Genomic DNA, 19,557 nt, shown 5'->3' with positions numbered 1-19,557 from the left:
CTTTATTCTCCATCATTTGGTCTTCTATATCACTACTTCTCTCTTCTGCCTCATTTATCCTAGCAGTTAGAGCCTCCATCTTTTATTGCCCCTCATTAATAGCCTTGTTTATTTCAACTTGGTTAGATTTTAGTTCTTTTCTTTCTCAAGAAAGGGATTCTCTAGTATCTTCTATGCTTTTTTCAAGCCCAGCTAGTATCTTTAAAATCGTCATTCTGAACTCTAGTTCCAACATCTTACAAATGTCCATATTGATTAGGTCCCAGGCAGTTAGTACTGCCTCTTGTTCTTTTTTTTGAGGGGAGTTTTTCCGTCTTGTCATTTTGTCCAGATGAGAGTAGATGACTGAGAGAACAAAATGCTATAAAAATGCTAAAAGGGTAACAATGACTCCAGGAAAATATACACTTCCAGAAAGTGGTCACTTTTCTGTTCAGAGAGTTGCTTCTATTCTTTTCTTTGATCTTCTGTTGAGTTTGTAGGTGTTCTGAATGGTTTGATAACTATCTAGCTGAATTCCTGGGACCAGACAAAATTTAGGTCTCCTACTCCTCTGTCATCCTGCTCCTCCCCTTCCTTGAATTGCTCCATCTTAACAAAATTCTTTTTCTCACCAAGACATATCCACCCTCGTCTTTCTGCAGTATTCCTAATTGCATAGAACAGTTTTACCTTACTACTGTTAAAGCAACCAAAATAAAATTAGGCCAACGCATCTGAAAACAGATTTCTCAGTTGCTATCATTTGACCATTTTCCATTGAGTAACTTGTGTAGACTTGCTTTAGACATTTTAGTTCTACTCTTTCTGATGATATCTTTAGAATGATAAATGTATTTCTAACATTAAATGGAATTTAACTTAATCATTCAAACATATTTTGTATAGCTTTTTGACCTATTTTAACTATGACTTTGACTTCTCTTTGATTTCTTTTTCTTCCTTTACCAAGTGTAATAGAGAATTCAGTTTTTGGGTCTAAGAACCCCTGTAGGTTTATGTACTTATCATTTTGCATTTTCATAAAATGTAGACAGGACAGCTTGAGAAGTACACCAGTATTTTTATTTATTAGGTATAAATATGCCTTCTCTAGCTTGGTCAGATTTTTATTTATTAGGTATAAATATGCCTTCTCTAGCTTGGTCAGATTTCCTCAAGCCTTTCTTAAATGATTTTGCATGCTAAAACCTTTTGTGCTCAGTAAACAATTGATTTAGATATTGTTAAGTCATTAAACTGCCAACTTCCTTTTCTCCTTTCTTTGTTGAATAACACAGTTCGTGTTTGCTGTTCTCTGTTAGCGCTGAGCTAAAATTCAGAAGGAAGCAGTGCTAAGAATTGTGATCAGTGATTCCAAGTGAAGTGGCTGCCCTTGTCAAACATTTCTTCCTTGACTAGGAAAGATGAGAAGTCAGTCTTATTTAATCTGATCATCCTAATGATGCTGCTCTGGATAATGAAAAATTTTAGTTTATTTGGAATCAGAACTTCTACCAATATTAACAGGAGCCAGTTATCTTTCTGGGACAGAACGTTGGAACAACCTTGGTCCAGAAACATTATTACTTGTGCAGATGCTGACAACACAGTCAAAGCTGTTTGTCATTTATGAAAATCAGAATCAATTTAGCACTAAAGCAAGAACCCATGAAGGCTTTGCTTCAGTGGGTGATTTCTTTGATTAGCTATAACTTCAGTTTTGTGAATACAGGAGGTGATTATCTTTGCTTATGAAAGACAAATTCCTATTGCAAAAGGACAAGAAATCTATCCCCTTTTTGACTATGACACCAATCAGTTCTAATGTGAACTATAATTCTTCGGTGCCCTGTAATTTTCCTAAAAGCATCCAGATTGGAAAATGCTGTTCATACTGACGGCTTCTTTCTCTCTTTATGTACTTGCACAGCAGGTGGATGTAGAAGTGACAGAAATGTGTCCTGTTTCATTATTTAATCTTTTCAATGGATATCACGCTATCTCTTTATTGTACAACTGGAGAAAGGGCTTCTTTGCTGTCATGGTTACAATATGTCAGTGCTGGAATTTTAAATTGAGATATGTTATAGTTGATGAGAGCTTTTCTGCAATCTCTAACATTGTCCCTGTCATTGATAACCCTGCAGAAGAAAGTCTTTGTTTCAAAGTGCCTAATCCAGTTTTCTCAGTGATGATGAAGTCACTGGATGATCAAGAGGAGTATAAAATTTGGTAGTTGGAGAATGAAATTGTCTTTATTGGTTCTCTTTGGCAAATACCACATTTTTGTGTTCTTTTTCAGAAAATATTAAATATTTCAGTAAATATTTCCCCAGGGGTCTTCACTGATACCCAGTTATCATTATTTTAAACCCTAATATTCTTTACACAAATGTAGCATTCACTGAAATAGGACATTTTATGTACTATTAGCCAATTTTCTCCTCAGTTTTTCTTTAAAGATTTTATTTATTTATTTGTCAGAGAAAGAGAGAGAGAGAACAAGCAGGGGGAGCGGCAGGCAGAGGGAGAAGCAGGCAAGAGAGCAAGAAGCCAGATGCAGGACTCGATCCCAGGACCCCAGCCAGGATCATGACCTGAGCCAAAGGCAGATGCTTAACCGACTGAGCCACCCAGGCATCCCCTCTTCAGTTTTTCTATAACAATATTTCTTAGATAAAAGGTGCTTTCTCTACTTATTATCTAGAATTCAAAATTTATCTACATGGGTTATCTACACAGGTGTTTAACAAATTTAAAAATACAATCTGTTTTGATATTATTAGTCTGTTTATGTGAAAACATGTGAATTAACTCATCTGGAAGCATGAATTAGGCCAAAATTATAGTGAAGTATTTCTGAAAAGTTATGCTCATTACATCACCTATAATTTAGTGTTCAGCATCTAAAAACTCCAAATTAAACAATCACAATATTCCTTCTAACTTTTAGTATTCCCCATCATGTCCCTTTGAAAATGATTGCATTAGCCCAATTTTTAAAAGGGAGGAATGATCTTTAAAAAAAAAAAAGAGGAATGAGTCAGAAAGATGGTAAAAAGCTGTAGGTCCAAATATGTGTTTGTATTTTTCTATTTATATTTTCACTGTAATGATTGTAGTATTTTATTTTGAAAAATGAAGTTTCTGAGAGGAGAAAGTAGCATAAGCTCAGTTACAACCATTGTTCCTTTGCAAATGGACTACATGGTGGTTTTATGATAAGCATATTGCAACATTAAGAATTTATGTTTTGCCTGAGCCACATAAAATATGATTTAAAAACCAATCTTGTTTTGGTGATCTGTAAACAAAGTTTTCTAAACTTACATACATATGTATATTTCTTCTTCTAAGATCGTAGATGCTTCCAGATAATCATTTATATTTCCATTTTTAGTTATTAAAGACAAAGCTATTTATTTTTTCTGGTGCTTTAAGACACCTTATTTGTGTCCTGACTAACCGAGGCTTTTGCTGTGCACCTGTGGTCAGGGTAATCTCTTGCCTGGTATTACCTTAATCCAACTTCAGAATTTTATCAAACTTGATCACTTGACATTGGGCTATCATCCATGTAGGGGACAGTTTACCTCTGGTCCTGCCTTACTTCTATGATTAAACCATTTGGAGTCCCAACGCAAGCACAGGGTTTTACCAGATTCCCCATTTGTTGGGGACACTGCTTTTTCTTCTGTATGCCAAGCTAAGTAAGTCTGATGAAGCAGCCTCTTTAGGAATCAACAGATGCCCCTGGAAAGCAGTTCCAAATGCTTATGTCTGTTTTGCCCCCTGTTTTCCCATCTTCTCCTAAATCTTGGTCTGAGAATTCTTCAATATCTTTATATTTATATGATACCAATGTGTATTTTTTTAAAAATTTTGTTCATTTTTTTTTTAAATGTCATCTGAGTGAGTGCTGGTTTGAATTGTCTGGCTTTCCATTAGTACAAGTGGAAGGCTCATTATCTTTTTAATTTTCATATAGATCTTACAGTTCATATCAACTGATATAGATAATATATGATATAGGTAATTTACAAATGTGTTTTTCTATACTTGTTTCACCTTGGAAACTTTTATTTCCCCAATAAAACTAAGCCTTTTGCAAACAAGGGCTATTTTATGTATTTTTCCATATACACATCTGTACCACCACTCACCTCATGTCCCAGATTCTAACTCAGAACTGAAATGTAAATAAACACAATTATATCCTTACTAGCTTGATATGATAAATCCCTGAGTCAATTAACATAGGAAGAAATTGGTTTTATTTTTATTTAAAATAAATTATTATGGCAGAAGTTAATTAGGATTAAAGAAAGTAATGCTCTTCTGGGAGCGCCTGGGTGGCTTAGTCCGTTAAGCATCTGACTCTTTACTTCGGCTCAGGTCATGATCTCAGGATTGTGGGGTAGAGCCCCGCATCAGGCTCAGCAGGGTCTGCTTGTCCTTCTCCTTCTCCTCCAACTCTCTCTTTCTCTCTCAAATAAATAAATATTTTTTTAAAAAGAAAGTAATGCTCTTATTTATTACTGTTATTTTTTTTATTGTTGTTTGTAGGTGTTTCATACATTGTAATCACCATCCCTTCTTGCCCTTTGTCCATAGCACATCTTTCTGGCATCTTCTTTTGATGAGTCACTTATTTTGGTCACACTGCTTGTCCTATGTATATTTCTTTTCAATACAATTATGTTTCTGGCAGAGCTAGAAAGCCCAATTCCTGGCTACCTCCTAAACAGTGGTCATTGTTCTTTGGACCTCAGGACATCTAAGGACGCATGGAACAAATTGAGCCAATCAGATGCTTTCTCCAGAGAGTTGGGAATTAGATTGTAATCCATTTTGTTCAGTTGTGGAATTGAAAAAATGACATGAAAAGTACTGAAGTAGCCATGTCTATAATAGACATAAAAAAATCAGTCTGCAGAGGAATAAGAAAAATGGGACAGTTACCATGAGATAAGCAAAGAAGAGAGGCCATGCCATACCAGAGATGGAAGCCTCCTTTTCACTTTCTGAGTTGAACCTGTTTTTGTTAACTGTGACACCTAACTGCACGAGGCATTGAGATATTTTTTAATCCTGCTAAGTCCCTACCCCCTTTTTTCGGCAAAGGCTAGTACAGGTGAGTTCTATTCCTTGTCTAAATAGCTTTTCACCAGGGCAAGACCATTTCATGAAATTACTTTTTGATCATTTGGGTTATTTTTATCTCTATCTGAATGAATAACTGGTAGTTTATTACATCTTCTTGTTTTGCCCCCAATTTTAATTTGAGATCAAACTAACTGGAATTATATACATAGAAAACCACTTTATAAGTTCTTATAGTAGGTTAGAGTACTTAATGAATAAGTGAATACTTTGAACTAGAGAGAAAAATAAAACAAAATGCTTGAGTCAGTCTCATTGGGTTACAGAAAATCCTTCCCAGACATATGCTGTTATGTGATCTTTTTTTCTAAGGTAAACTTTCAGATAGAGGCCCCAAATGAGGCAATAAAATGCCTTTGAAAAACCCCAAGGAAAAGAAGTATCATCAATCTATCCAATTCTTGATTTATGCTACATTGTTTATAATTAACCATACAAGGAACTAAGTCACAGAGACCATATGGAATTATTTCCTTGAAAGAACCTTTTCAGAATGAACCACTGAGAGATTTTAGAGATCACTCTACAGCCAAGTTTTCTTGACTTGTGAAAAATGTACTAAAAAATAGCACAATACTGGGAGATTTTATTTTATGTGGGTACAGAATAAATCAGCTGTACTTAAAAAAAAATGTTTCTTGGAAATGATAGGATTCATGCAGCAACCTTTAATGCCTATGGAAAAAAGCTGAAAATTCTGTTTTAAGTAGCAATTTCAGAAAATGATTCCCTTTTCCTTGTTTACTTGCAAAACCAATGGTAATTAAATGTCAGTAGGCAGGAGCAATTCAACTTCAGGGTTTTTAATAAGTAAAAATTTACGTGGATACAGTCCCTTCTTGAATTTGCAGAACAATGAGTTAGCAATCAGCTTAAATAATATCTACTTTGAAAGACAAAGCAAAAACACGTGAAAAACATAATGACAAAGGCAGTTTTTATTACATATTTAGAAGCACATGCTCCTATGACAAATTCTAAACTGCACCCAAAGGACTGAGAACACAGTGCTAATGATGTGTAAGACCAAGACCAGGAAGAGCTGTGGTGGGAGAGGATCAGTGTGACCTGGACGCTTTTCAAAGGAAAATGTCCTCTGGTAAGAGGAATTAGGAATTAGGTCAGGTGTGCTTCCCGCTAAAGATACAATATAAGGAAATATTTAACCATTTTTTTTCATTACAAATAATGGCAAATAAAACACAAAGTATCAGTTGATCTCAAAAAAAGTATAATTTGGGGAGACTAATTCCCGGGATGGGAATGGGCTGTGGAAAAAATGCTCTGAAGCATTTGAATGTAAATCATAGAAAGGATGTTGCCTCCTGCAATGAACGCCATGGGAGTAGCTAGGGATCCTGTTATCAGCTTGAACAAAAGCAAAGTAAGATCTGATGTTGCAATATTTGTCCTTTAATCAGACTTCTCTGGACAGCTTGTGCTGTCCTCCAAATTCTTATTTTCTCCTGCTCTTCTTGACGGTCATGATCATTAGCATTTGAGGGAGACTTGGGTTTGGGAAACACACCCAGTCTTCCAAGGGTGAAAGGTGGTTTGACAAGTAGCTCTTCCGCCTTGCTTACACTGAACTTGGTAATGGAGCCTCTGAAGAATGGAGGGGGTAAAGGGAAATTAAGATTCCTTTCCCAGCTGCTTGGCTGGACCAGTGGTTCTCAACACCCATCACATACCAATACCCCCTGTAGAGTTTTTTATATGCAGAAGGCTACTCTGACTCCTCTGACATTTGACATTCTGATTATGCTGATTAGATAGCTCTGGATGGGGAAGAGATGACCATCAGCGCTGTGACAAACACTTCACAGGCAGTTCTTGTGAGCAGCCACAATTAAGATCTACAGGTTAGGTTCAGGAAAGTGGAGAAATACCCATTCCGAACAGGATTACTTTTTCAACACATACCTGTATTCATCCTTCTTTTTTCTTATGCTTTCCATTAATTGTAATTGTTTAATTGTAATCTGGTGCCATTTTGACCACTTGCACTTCTAGCATTTAACAATGCCCCTCAAATGTAGTAGTTAACCAGTAAGTGTTTGCTAAATGCATCTTTCAAACCTGATGTCAATCTGGATAGATATTACTGCTTCCAACTTAAAGTTAGTAAACCTGAAAGCTTGAAGCCCACTTAAATTACTCAAAGAATTATCAGAAATAGCCCTCAGGACCTTGTGTTGAGAAGAAGATAATATTTCACGTCTATCAGTTTACTTATTTCAACTAATAGTCCTCTAGCAATCAAAATAGTGGTGACCCCACCCTTACAGGCTACTTAAAAGGAAATTGGAAAGCCACCCCCAAACAAACTTTAATCCATACTTTGTCACAGGTCAGCCCTAAAGAAGGAGCTCCAGACAGATACATCAAGCATTTGCTGATTGTCTTCTTCCACCATCCTCTTTCTACACATCGCAGTACAATATAATCAGTTTAGTAGTTTTGAAAAAAATACATATAATTTAAGCAGCTCTTATAGAATAAGAATTAGCATGGACATAGCCCCATCTCCCCTATATTCCTACAGTTCCTAAATCAACTTTGATTCTCTTTCTAGCATTTCAACCTCATGCCATGGAAAATAACTAAACCATACTTCTTTTGCCTCTATGAGAAAAATCTAATGAGAAAACTCTATTATACTTAAAATATGGGTTTAATTAGGTTTTCAAATCATCACCTGATATGGGGAAAATCTATGTCATGTTAATCTGTTTGTAAGATTAAAAATGATGTAAAAGTCTTCAAAAAGGTGATCCATACTCTCTGCTTTAAAGGGAACTTGGACATTGCTGAGAGAACTGGATCATCTTCAGTGTTAATTTCTTCTATAATTTTTGGCTTAATTATTCATTGTTATACTAAGGTGAGTTTGGGTTTGCAAATTTGTAAGGCATTTGCTACTAAAGGTAGCTTTTAGAAATTGGTACAAAATCAGGCATCAAGGGGAAAATTACACAGTTTGGGGACAATCCAAAATTTAGCATGGGACATAGTGTTCTGCCACTGTTTTTGAGATGAGGACATGTGCTTTGAAATGAACAAAATCATGTATTTTCAGTATTCACAGTTGTCCCAACGTGTGTTTCTGTGTTTATTTATAAATGTAGGTACCCTCTACTAAGTAGTCGTTAATGGCTGTAGGTCTCTCCACCCACAATTTTCCCACCAGATAGCATGTTACAGTGAAAGCAAGTTCTAGACCAAATTTTGTTACTATCAGTTAGGCTAATAATGGGTCCCAGAGCAACAATCATCATCTTCTGTAAGCTCTGTGAATTTCTGTTCTATGTCCTTCTAAGTACTTCATTAAGCACCTTGGCTGAGAGGTTCACTCCACTGTAAAGTGGTGATGTTTTAAGACAGCTCAAGTGAAGGGCTCCTGGGTAGCTTAGATGGGTAAGCTTCTGACTTTTAATTTTGGCTCAGGTCATGATCTCAGGGTCATGAGATCGAGGGCCATGTGGGACCCTGTGCTGGGTGTGGAGCTTGTTTAAGATTCTCTCTCCCTTCTGCCCCTCTCCCCAGCTCATGCGCTCCCACGCTTACTCTATCTCTCTTAAAAAAAAAGACAGCTCAAGCAAACTGTTGATTGGTTCAGGCAACACAACATTTCATGAAGGGGTTGACATGGGACCAAATGGAATTCTAGACCTAAATAATTATTCTTGAGGTAGAAGACTGATAGACTCTTCAGTTTCTCATGCTCCCTTCATGCAGTGGAGAATGCTTTATCAGTACAGTATTTTAAACCAACCCATATACTGTAAACAAATTCATTGCACCAATGAAATACTAATTGTTACATTTACACTGATTTATAAACTTGATAGTGAGGACCCAGATACCAGTAATTGAAGCACTGATGGTAGTTGGATTAGGATTTAGGAGCATTTGGGAGCATTTGAAGGGCTTGTTAACCACCTCTGGTATGTCTATTTGTGATTAGAACACCTCAAAGAGGAACCAACTTTCCACAGTTATATAATTTTCTCATTCACAAATATATGATGCTGTCGATCTGAAGTGATTTTAAGCAAATTACATCCAATATATCAATGTGGCAAGAGAGTTTATCAGGCAGGATTTAAAGTTGCCTTTAGATCAGTATGTAGTTTGGACATTTACCTCAAAATTTTCCCTCCTCTGTTAGAAACACCTGCAGAACACTCATAATGCTGCACTCATGCCCCATGCAGTTTGCTTGTTCTCTCTACCCAACAGAGGTTAAAGATGATCCTGCTACCATTGATCACTTTCTCATCTAAATTTGCCATGTGCTATGGTCTGAATGTTGGTGTTCCCTCAAAATTCATATGTTGAAATCCTACCTTCCCCCCCAGGTGATGGTATTAGGTCGTGGGTCCTTCGGGAAATGATTATGTCATGAGGACAGAGTCTTTGAATGGAATTAATGCCCTTATAAAAGAGACCCTGGAGAGCTTGCTTACCCCTTTTGCCTTGTGCATTTATAGTGGAAAGACAGGCATTGGTGAGGAAGCAGTTCTCACCAGACACTGAATCTGCCAGTGTTATCATCTTAGACTTCTAACCTCCAAAACTGTGAGAAGTCGGTTTCTGTTTTTTTATGTTACCCTGTCTGTGGTATTTTGTTATAGCGGCCAGAATGGACTAAGACACTGTGGGATATTGAAAAGGGAATTTTACTTGGTGTTCTGTCATCCAAAGTATCATGGGGTTTGTGTATCATGATCATCAGTAAAACCTGAAAAGGAAGACTTCCTTCTATAACCAGGAGCCCTACCATGAGCCTAGTCTGAAATAGGGTATAAACTCTTTATTCTTCACCTGTCAGAAGGTCTTTGGAAGCCCTGGACTAAACTGGAGCAATTCACCACTAGTCACTGGCAGTTAATCAGTTTTTTTGGACATGGAGACATGCTTCCTGGAATCAATCCAAATGCTTACCCAATCTCTTGCCAAATAATTCAAAACTACCATACTGCTGTTTTGTTCTGTTCTGTTTTCAAACTGCAACCCACCAGACAATTTTTCTTTTAAGTGCAACAGCTTTCATTGTCTCCAAAATATTTACCTAAAACAAGATGAGCAAAGGTGTGAACGGCAGGTGGGTGGAGAAGCAGACCGATAACTGGGAAGGCACCATCCCCATGACCCTTCCTGGGATTTGCAGTTCCTCTCAGGCTCCTGCTTCATCTATAAACAGTTCTTGTCCTGGCTGAGAAGGTTTCTCAGCATCCCTTCTGCCCACAAACAATAAAGAGTGGACCAGAATTTACAAAGTCATATCTAATTCGAAGACTCTCTGCTAGACGGAGTGATGTCCTGCAGTCCTCTGGTGCTCCCAGAAGGAGGCAGAAGAGCAGTCAGCTTCTCACATGTTCCCCAGATTGGCCATGGATGTAACCTTGGGGGCAGAGAGAACTTGCTGAAGTCAGGGTGCTTTGATAGCAACCTCTGAGGAAGTGACTGAAAAGAGGAGGCTGGGTGGGCCACTCTGCTGGCCTCACTGCAGCAGACAGTCAGCTCAGAAGGGATCATGGGAGGCCAGCACAAAATGGGCAGAAGCCATGCAGAGCCATTCAGTAAACCTCCAGTCAAGCATCAACACCAGTGGAAGAGAGCGTGAGGGCAATCTGGAAGGGCTGAAGTTTAAAGCTACGTTGCCTGAGAAAACATAGAAATTGACAGAGCTCACCTAGGAGCAAGTACATTAAATTTTCCACATTAGGCAGAAGAAATGTTTCAGTCAAAATAAATTCAGATGGAGATATTTAAAGAAATAGACATATACAAATATAAATATAATTATATATATAACTGTGATATATGTAAGGTATGACTATGAAATTATATATATAAAATTTAAGAGCTATATATCATTAATTATAAAATATAAATATAAGATATATATGATATCATAAATTATAATTATCACAACTGTAAGATAATTGTAATTATAAGATAATCAGAAGATATATCACAGATTTTACATATATATAATTTCATAATCATGTAGTTGATAAGCCCCAACATGATGTAGATATAAATATATGTATGATTTATGATGTATTTATATCAATATATTGTGGACTCCATGACTGAAATGTGAACTCATGACCATTAAAAAAATCTTCCCCAGACGAGTTACTCATCCAGTTGGCTTTTATGTAACAGTTCTAACTTTATGCAAGGTTGAACTTACCTGGAATGAAGCAGTCTAGAAAATAGGCTCTTTGAAGAGCTGTACAGGCATGACATTTTTATAGACCAAGTGAGCAGGAACAAGGCACATACTGATTGCTTAAACCTGGGTTACTTTCCTCATATGGAGCAAAGGGAAGTCTTGGAGCCAGGGTAGTTAACTGGTGCTGAACTATCAAGTGCTGATTGGCTGACCTAGGTCTTCGTCTTTTGGGAGAGCTGAACAAAGAAACTTGTGTTGGTTTGCTGACAGATACATATGGATCTATCTATTATCTATCTACAGATAAATGCAGATCATCACATTCCATTGCTTCCCTTCTTTTTAGAGAGAGAGACATAGTCTGAGCAGGAGGGTGGGGAGTGGCTGGCAGAAGGAAAGAGAGAATCCTAAGCATGCTCCAGGCCCAGCACACAGCCTACCACGGGGCTACATCTCCAGACCCTGAGATCATGACATGAAGCAATATCAAGAGTCAAAACACATAAGGCTATTCATTGCAGCAGTTTTTGCTATAATATAAAACTGGAAGCAGCCTACATGTGCATCAGTAAGGGACTGAATAAGTACTTCCGTATAGTGCAATATGGTGAAGTCCTTAAAATTGAAGTGGTAAAACAAAACAGAACAAAAAGAGTCCAACACTTAACCAGCTGAGCCACCCAGGTGCCCCTTTCCACCTTTCTTTGCATCACTTCCTCTTATTTCCTGACCTGACCTTGCACCTCAGCCTCCGCTCTTGAGAGAATTCAGCTAAAGCACTCAGTCAAGCCCTCAGTACTGGCTTCTTACTTACATGTGAAGATAAGTTCTCTCTGGAAGGACTCCTCAGCTTTCCGCCTCCCATACATCTGTAAATAGACCTAAGTCCAGGTGGCCCCATCTTGGACAATCTTGTCTAAATTTGGGCCAGGCAAGGGTTCATTCTGAGGAAGGCTATGATTCAAAATGAAATACTGGCCATGATGAGCCCTTAAAAAAGTATAGACAAGGTAATTCAAGGGGGCGCTTGGCTAGCTCAGTCAGTAGAGCATCCGACTCTTGATCTTGGGGTCATGAGTTGAAACCCCATATGTTGGGTATAGAGACTACTTTAAAAAAATGAGTCAGTAACAAAGATGAAGGAAAGAGAAAACAGAAACTTTGCATAGAACACCTAAAATGAAAGGGAAAATTTACCTCAAACTTATTAGATCTAGCTCAAAGATGGTTTAGATTTTCAGTGTACTCTATTAATATAAAGCAATTCCAATAGTGCTGTAAAATTTGTCATAAGATGGAATTTCATTAATTTTAATTAAAATCCTTTTCAAATGTCTTGGGACTTTTGGAATTTTTATTGATTATTTCCTGCCAATAATTTCTAGATACCATCACCACTGAAAGCATCTTATCTATTTGGATTATGTTTGGAAAATACACAAGCAGAGACAGTGCCCCAGGCTGCACTGGCTCCGAACCCAACTGCAGCTGCAGTAGACAGTTCCTGGGCACCAAGAATCATCCCACTTCAGGATGCTGCACTCTTTTTTTCATACCTCATTGTTCCCTGGAGTATCCCTCAGCTCATAGGTAGACATGGCCTATGCATAAGGAAGGTTTGTGCTTCTAGAAGTATCCCCCCAAACTGTGCACAAATGTGCAGCATGCTGTCCTTCAGAGGGATGGTTCCTCAGAGTGTTAGAGTGGTAACTGCCCAATCCCACACCCACTAAGGACTTCTGCCTTCTTACTCTCTAACTCAATCTTCTGGGCCCCCATAGCTGCTTTCTTGTATCACTGCCCCCAAATACCTGTACCCATTTCCCTGCCTCAGACTCTGTTTGTGTGGAAGCCCAAACTTAGACACATGTGGACAAATCAAGATCAGCAATTCCCTGAATTTTTGCACAGTTAAGGCACTTTGAACTTTTTATAACTAAAAATCAAGAATCCATTAAAAAAAGCTAGTGTTGGGGTGCCTGGGTGGTTCAGTCAGTTAAGTGACTGACTTCGGTCATGATCTCAGGGTCCTGAGATCGAGCCCCACATCCTGCTCCTCGCTCATTGGGACTCTGCTTGTCCCTCTGACCCTCTCCCCCCACTCATGCTCTCTCACTCACTCTCTCAAATAAATAAATAAATCTTAAAAAAAAAAGCTACTGTTGGCAATGTAGAGAGTAGTCTCTCATTAATAGTACATAGTCTGCTGATGGTGTTGAACCAGAAAATGATAGTAAAGTATTGAGGTTTAGTATCAAGTGTTTAGTTGTAGGCTGATCTTACCTAATGATCCTAAAGAGATTTGTCTTCCTTGGACCATATAGCATCACAAGAGATTGATCACTTTCTGTTTGCAGCTTTGTAGGTTAGAGCCAAGATGAGAAGAAAGTAATTTAGTAGCTATTTTTTTTAAAGATTTTATTTACTTATTTGTCAGACAGAGAGAGCACAAGCTGGGGGAACAGCAGGCAGAGAGAGAAGCAGGCTCCCCCCTCAGCAGGGAGCCTGACGCGGGGCTCTATCCCAGGACCCTGGGATCATGACCTGAGCTGAAGGCAGACGCTCAACTGACACAGCCATCCAGGCATCCCAATTTAGTAGGTATTTATACGGCTTAAAGTGCTTGAATATAGAAAACAGAGGCTGTAATATAGAAAATAGGGTAACTATATTTGAGATTGAATACAGAAGAAAGGATCAGAGGTGAACAGTAAAGTATGAATTCTGTGGAGAAACTGATGCATGCAGTTTAAGCAGTAATCATATTATAAACAAGAGTTTTACAAGACGGATTTGGAGATTTCTTTAGTCCTCTGGTCTAGTCTACCATGCTTGGAACATCGTTCTTGGGTCTGGGTGCTTCTGTGACATATGAGGTCGCTAAGATAGAGCCATCCACTTGATGAGGAGTCTTGGAATCAAGCTAAACAAAAATGTCAAACAGGATTACATCAGTGGCACGCAGTTCACTGCCTGCTCTCCCGTCCTTGACGTGTAGCCTTTGTTTCCTTGGCCGGAAGATGTCTGCTCCATCTCTAGGCATTGTGACTGCGTTTCAGTCAGTAAAATGGTGTGGGAATGGTGAAAGGAAAAGGTGCATACTAGCTCAATCTATCCCCCCCCTTTTTTTTTGCAGTTGATTTCAAGCATTCCTTTTAATAGATTTTAAGTACTGAAATTTCCTAGAGGTATGATCACCTCAAATCTCCTCTATAAATAGGAAATTGAAACGTGTTCACTTTGAGACATCAAAAAACATTTAAAATAGGCGCCACAAAATGTATTTGTGGTTAAAGATCAAACTTATTAGGAGCTTAAGAGATGTATTATACATGGACTATAAATACTGCACAGCTGACTTTATTCACCGTCAAGCACAGAGATATAGTCAGTGCCAACCTATTTTGTGGATACTCTTGTTCTTTTGTTCCAAGAAAAATTTGCACCATAAGACTTGGACTTGGGTTTTGGAACCTTCCTCTCTTCAATGTCATAGCTCCACCCATTTTTTTCTGCAAAGGCAGCTGCGTCTTCTTTAGTACTGAAGGTTAGAACCATGTTGGACAAAGGATCCGCCGTTGATGCCCAACCCATCAAAGGATTTTCCCATTGCTCCCTGGTATCAAACTCCATCTTCCATTTCTTTGTGTTATTTACTCCAGACAACATGTTACTGCGAGCAGGAACAAAGATCCTGACTTCTATAGTTTTGATATGCTCTTCTGGAATGCCAGTTAAAGTAGTGATATCCAATTTTTCATCAACCGTTATGAGTTGCATGTCCCGAGCTTGGTCCTGTGCCAGCCTCCATGTGGAAGTGCCTAACGACCTGATAGGGACCCTGGAAATGGAAATGGCAGCTACAGCCACTGCTCTTTTCCCCCACAACATTTGCCTCAGCACCTCTGACATTGAGACCACTGCCATCTCGCTGCAGGCAAAAGCCAGGACCTCAATCTATCCCTTTTTAAACAGGGAGGGAGAGCTTTTCTCTTACATCCACCTAATAGGTATTTGCTCAAATCTCATTAGTCAGAACTGAGGACTGAGGAAAGATTTGCCTGCAAGTTCTAAATGCGCAACTCAGATTAAACCTCAAGACTTTATATGAGTTCTGGCTCAATCTGCAAGGAGGTGTGAGGAGGGAGGTATTGTTAACTGGGCTCTTCATTGCCCTGCACAAAATCAGAGTTCTGGTCAAAAGGAAAAGGGACAGAGTATTCATTGGTTTGGGAAATTCCCATAAGTGCCACAATGAGAGACAAGTGAAAAATTGAGAAATTCAACTTAAAAAGCAAAGAACAAGAGAGCATAATATTTCAAAGTATCATGAGCAGTTGAGACTTATGTGGATAGCTTTTTATTCACTGACTCTCTCTTGCCTGTCTTTTGCATCTGTCCTTCCCTTTATGCCCCAGCTTCTAGCCCTGGTTCTAGAAAGGAAAACCAGAATAAGATGGAAATAAAGGGAGAATACATGTAAAAATAACTTTATAAAAGATGCTTGACTTACCCCACCTAGATGTATCTGTTTGGGGCTCTCATTTTTGTTTGTACCCATGATCATCCAACAGTAGGCTTAGCTGTAATTTCTTGAGCATCTATTATAAGACACAGATACAACTGTCCCAGTTTTGTGACTAGGAAAATAAGATTTACAGAGGATAAGTCCCTCGGTGACACACAAGGTAAATAGTGAGTCTGGGATTTGAACTAACATCTGAACTATTTCAAACACTCCAGCAGTGCTCATTTTAATCACCTCATGCCCAAAGCTCTGAGCTGGGCATTTTAGGTAGCTTGAGAGCTGTAACTTTATTATTGTGAGTGTCCTGTGCCAAAAGAGCATTTCTAAAACAATCCCACGTTTCTTAACCTGTGGTCTTCATATTAATTTCATTATTTAGAAGAAAACAAACATTTTATATATCCCTATGATAAAACTGCAGGGTAAATAAAGTAACACGTTTCTTTTCTTTTAATATGAATTTAATCAGCTTTACCTGTTTACACTCATTCTGACCACAAAGGCCTTGCAATTATATGTTGTTGTCTAATTCAAAATGGAGAATGAAAGTATTGTTATCTAATCAATGCAATTTATTTTAGTGAAAAAAAATAGTCTTTTAAAACTTGAGACTCCTGGCAAAAATAATAAAGACAGTGTGGGCAGTAAAAAGTTTGGGAGCATCACATCAATGAAACAGGATATTCTGTTGAGGCAATGTGAGTCGTTCAGGGGTTTATCTATCTCTTCTCCTTTTTTTTTGTTTTCTTGTTTTTTTGTTTCAAATTCTCTATTCCCTGTCAACATCCTTCACTGACCTTCTGGAGCTGTGCCCAGTTCACCTCCATCGTAACAGGGATTTGATTGGTGGTAGCCACAGATTTCAGTCTGGGGTCCAGCTTGCTCTCTCGCGTTCCCTGCAGACACAGAGCATCTGCTGCATGGTTTCCTGAAATAATTTAATATATATTTTTCAAAGAAGCCAGCAATGTAGAAGCCAGGCATGCTGATTATGGGAACAGGAAACACAACAGGTAGTAATGAAATAGCATTTTTCCTCCTTCCAGCTTCACACATATAGTTGTCATCCACCTGAGACCTCAGCTGAGACTATTTTGTTCCCACAATGAAAATCTGCAAAGGAAGTGACCCCACATATATACTGATGAGGAATGGGCACCTTCAGGGGGCTGCTTCATGTTGTATAAAGACCATGGTTTGCTTTCACCTTCTTTTTCAGGTTTCAGTTTTCAGGACCCACAGTTATGCTATTGTTACTCTTTAGGCAGACAGTAACTTGGATAATAGGCTTGGCATTTCCTGGTCTAAGGTGTTAAGAGCCTGCTGGGAATCAAACAAGTTGGCAGAGATGGAGTTAATGTGGAAAGGGTGGGAAAGGCCTTGGAATTTGACTTTTTTTCACTTCTATTGGTTGTAGAAGCTAAATAAAAAATAAACTGGGTGTTATACACAACTAATGAATCATTGAACACTACATCAAAAACTAATAATGTACTATATGTTGGCTAGCTGAACATAATTATAAAATAAATAAATGAATAAATAGATTGGAATTCTAGGATTTTGAAGCCAAAAGAGTCTCTAGAGGTCTCTATGCTTTCTTATATTACAGCTGATTCAGAGACCCAGGGAGAAAAAGTGAGCCAAGACCATAGAGCTCTTCAGTGTCCACACCAGGTTCTGCCCAGTACAGGTCATAGGTCAGAGGTTACACAGGAAATGGGGGAGCAAGCCACTTCTTAGAGAAGATATAAGGTGACCACTTTAGGCATCACTGAAAGTGGAGAATATGATCTGTAAAAATTTGGAAAGATCCAGAAAGATCATTTAGTTTAGTCTCTACCTTTTTCATCCCCCAAAGGTTTATTGTTCTCTGTAATTGTTTAATTAAACTTTTTATTTTGAAATAATTGTAGATATGCAGTTGTAAGAAATAATACATTGAGATCGGCTATATCCTTTGCCTGATTTCCCCCAATGGTAACATCTTGCAAAACTTTAATACAATATCACAACCAGGATATTGACATCGGCACAGCGAAGATAAAGAACTGTTCCATCACTATGAGGATCCCTCCTGTTGCCCTTTTATAGACACACACCTCCCTCCCTCCCCACAACTCCATCTCTGCCACTAACCCCTGGCAACCACCAATCTGTTCCTTACCTATACAGCCTTGCCATTTCAAGAATGTTGCATAAACAGATCAAAAAGTATATAAATAAAATCATGAAATCCCAATATTTGGGGATTCGCTTTTTTTACTCAGCATCATTGCCTCAAAATTCAACCCAAGGATGGGTAGCAAGATGGCGTCTGCCAGCAGGGTCGTTCAGGTAGTCAAGCCACACACTCCATTAATAAGATTCCCTGACAAAAGAGACAATCCTAAACCTAACTTTTCAGAAGTTTTGAGATCAGCAGGACTACCGTCTTACTCTTCTTCAATTTCACGGCATTCTAAGGGAAGTAAATCCCCAGATTTGCTGATGCATCAGGGTCCACCAGACACTGCAGAAATAATAAAAACGTTACCTCAGAAATACAGAAGGAAACTTGTATCTCAAGAAGAAACTGAATTTATCCAACGTGGAGGTCCAGAATAATCACTGACAGTGTGGTTGCTATTTGTCATCACACAAGACTAGTCTTTACAATAAAGGACTTCCAAAATGGCACACGAGAAATTATATAGTAAACAACTTGAATAAATACTCTACAAAAAAAAAAAGAAATCTAGAAAATTTAGATGGACAATTGTATCTCCTAATATATGTATCTTGGTCAGCTTCTCCATAAGCTTACCTAATTGTTTATATGTTTATATGCTTATTGAAGTATACATTTTTAAATGTTAAAAAAAAATTCAACCCAAGTTGTTGCATTTATCAATAGTTTGTTTCTTTTTATTGCTGAATAGTTATTGCGAAGTATGAATGTACCACAGTCCATTTAACTGTTTATTGAAAGGCATCTGCGTTGTTTTCAGTTTCTGGAATTTATGAATAAATCTGCTATGAACATTTGTGCATATTGTTTTATGTGAACATGCCTTCATTCCTTTGGGTTCAATTGCTGGGTCATATAGTAGTTGTATGTTTAGTTTTAAAAGAAACTGCTAAACTCTTTTCCAGAAAGAGCATACCATTTTACATTCCCATGGATAGTGTACTAGTGATCCAGTTTCTCTGCATCTTTACCAGCATTTAATGTTGTCATCAATTTTTTGTTTTAACCATTCCAGTAGGTGTGTAGTGATATCTCATTGTGGTTTTAATTTAATTTCCCTAAGGCTAATGATGTACATATTTTCTTGTGCTTATTTGTTATCTTTATATCCTTTGGGGAGAAATGTCTATTCATAATATTTTACCATTTTTATTGGATTTTTTTTGTTTGTTTTACCGCTGAGTTTTGAGAGTTCTTTATGTATTCTAGATAATAGTCCTTTGTCAGATATGTGATTGGCAAATATTTTCTGCCAGTCTGTAGCTTGTCTTTATATCTACCTCCCAGAGTCTTTTGCAGAACAAAAGTTTTGAGTTTTGATGAAATCCAAGTTATAACTTTTTCTTTTAGTGCATTACGCTTATGGCATCAGACTGAACTCTTTCTTGGTCCAGTCCTTTCTAGTCTTATATCCCAAAGATTATTTTCTGTGTTTTTTCCCTAAATGTTTTATGGTTTTACATTTAC

The 19,557-nt window shown here is 37.9% G+C and overlaps 2 pseudogenes; one reads left to right on the top strand and one right to left on the bottom strand.

Annotated features, from left to right (window-relative positions):
* Positions 1-14,600: 14,600 nt before the first annotated feature.
* On the bottom strand, positions 14,601-15,259 carry LOC112825185 (NADH dehydrogenase [ubiquinone] iron-sulfur protein 4, mitochondrial pseudogene; annotated as a pseudogene).
* A 2,899-nt stretch (positions 15,260-18,158) lies between these two features.
* LOC112825120 (alpha-ketoglutarate dehydrogenase component 4 pseudogene) lies at positions 18,159-18,467 on the top strand (annotated as a pseudogene).
* Positions 18,468-19,557: the final 1,090 nt, after the last annotated feature.

This window comes from Callorhinus ursinus, unplaced genomic scaffold (genome assembly GCF_003265705.2).
Source record: "Callorhinus ursinus isolate GAN/ISIS: 27379988/994484 unplaced genomic scaffold, GSC_fseal_2.0 scaffold12, whole genome shotgun sequence".
NCBI classification, from domain to species: Eukaryota; Metazoa; Chordata; class Mammalia; order Carnivora; family Otariidae; genus Callorhinus; species Callorhinus ursinus.
This window is presented reverse-complemented; position numbering and strand designations above follow the sequence as displayed.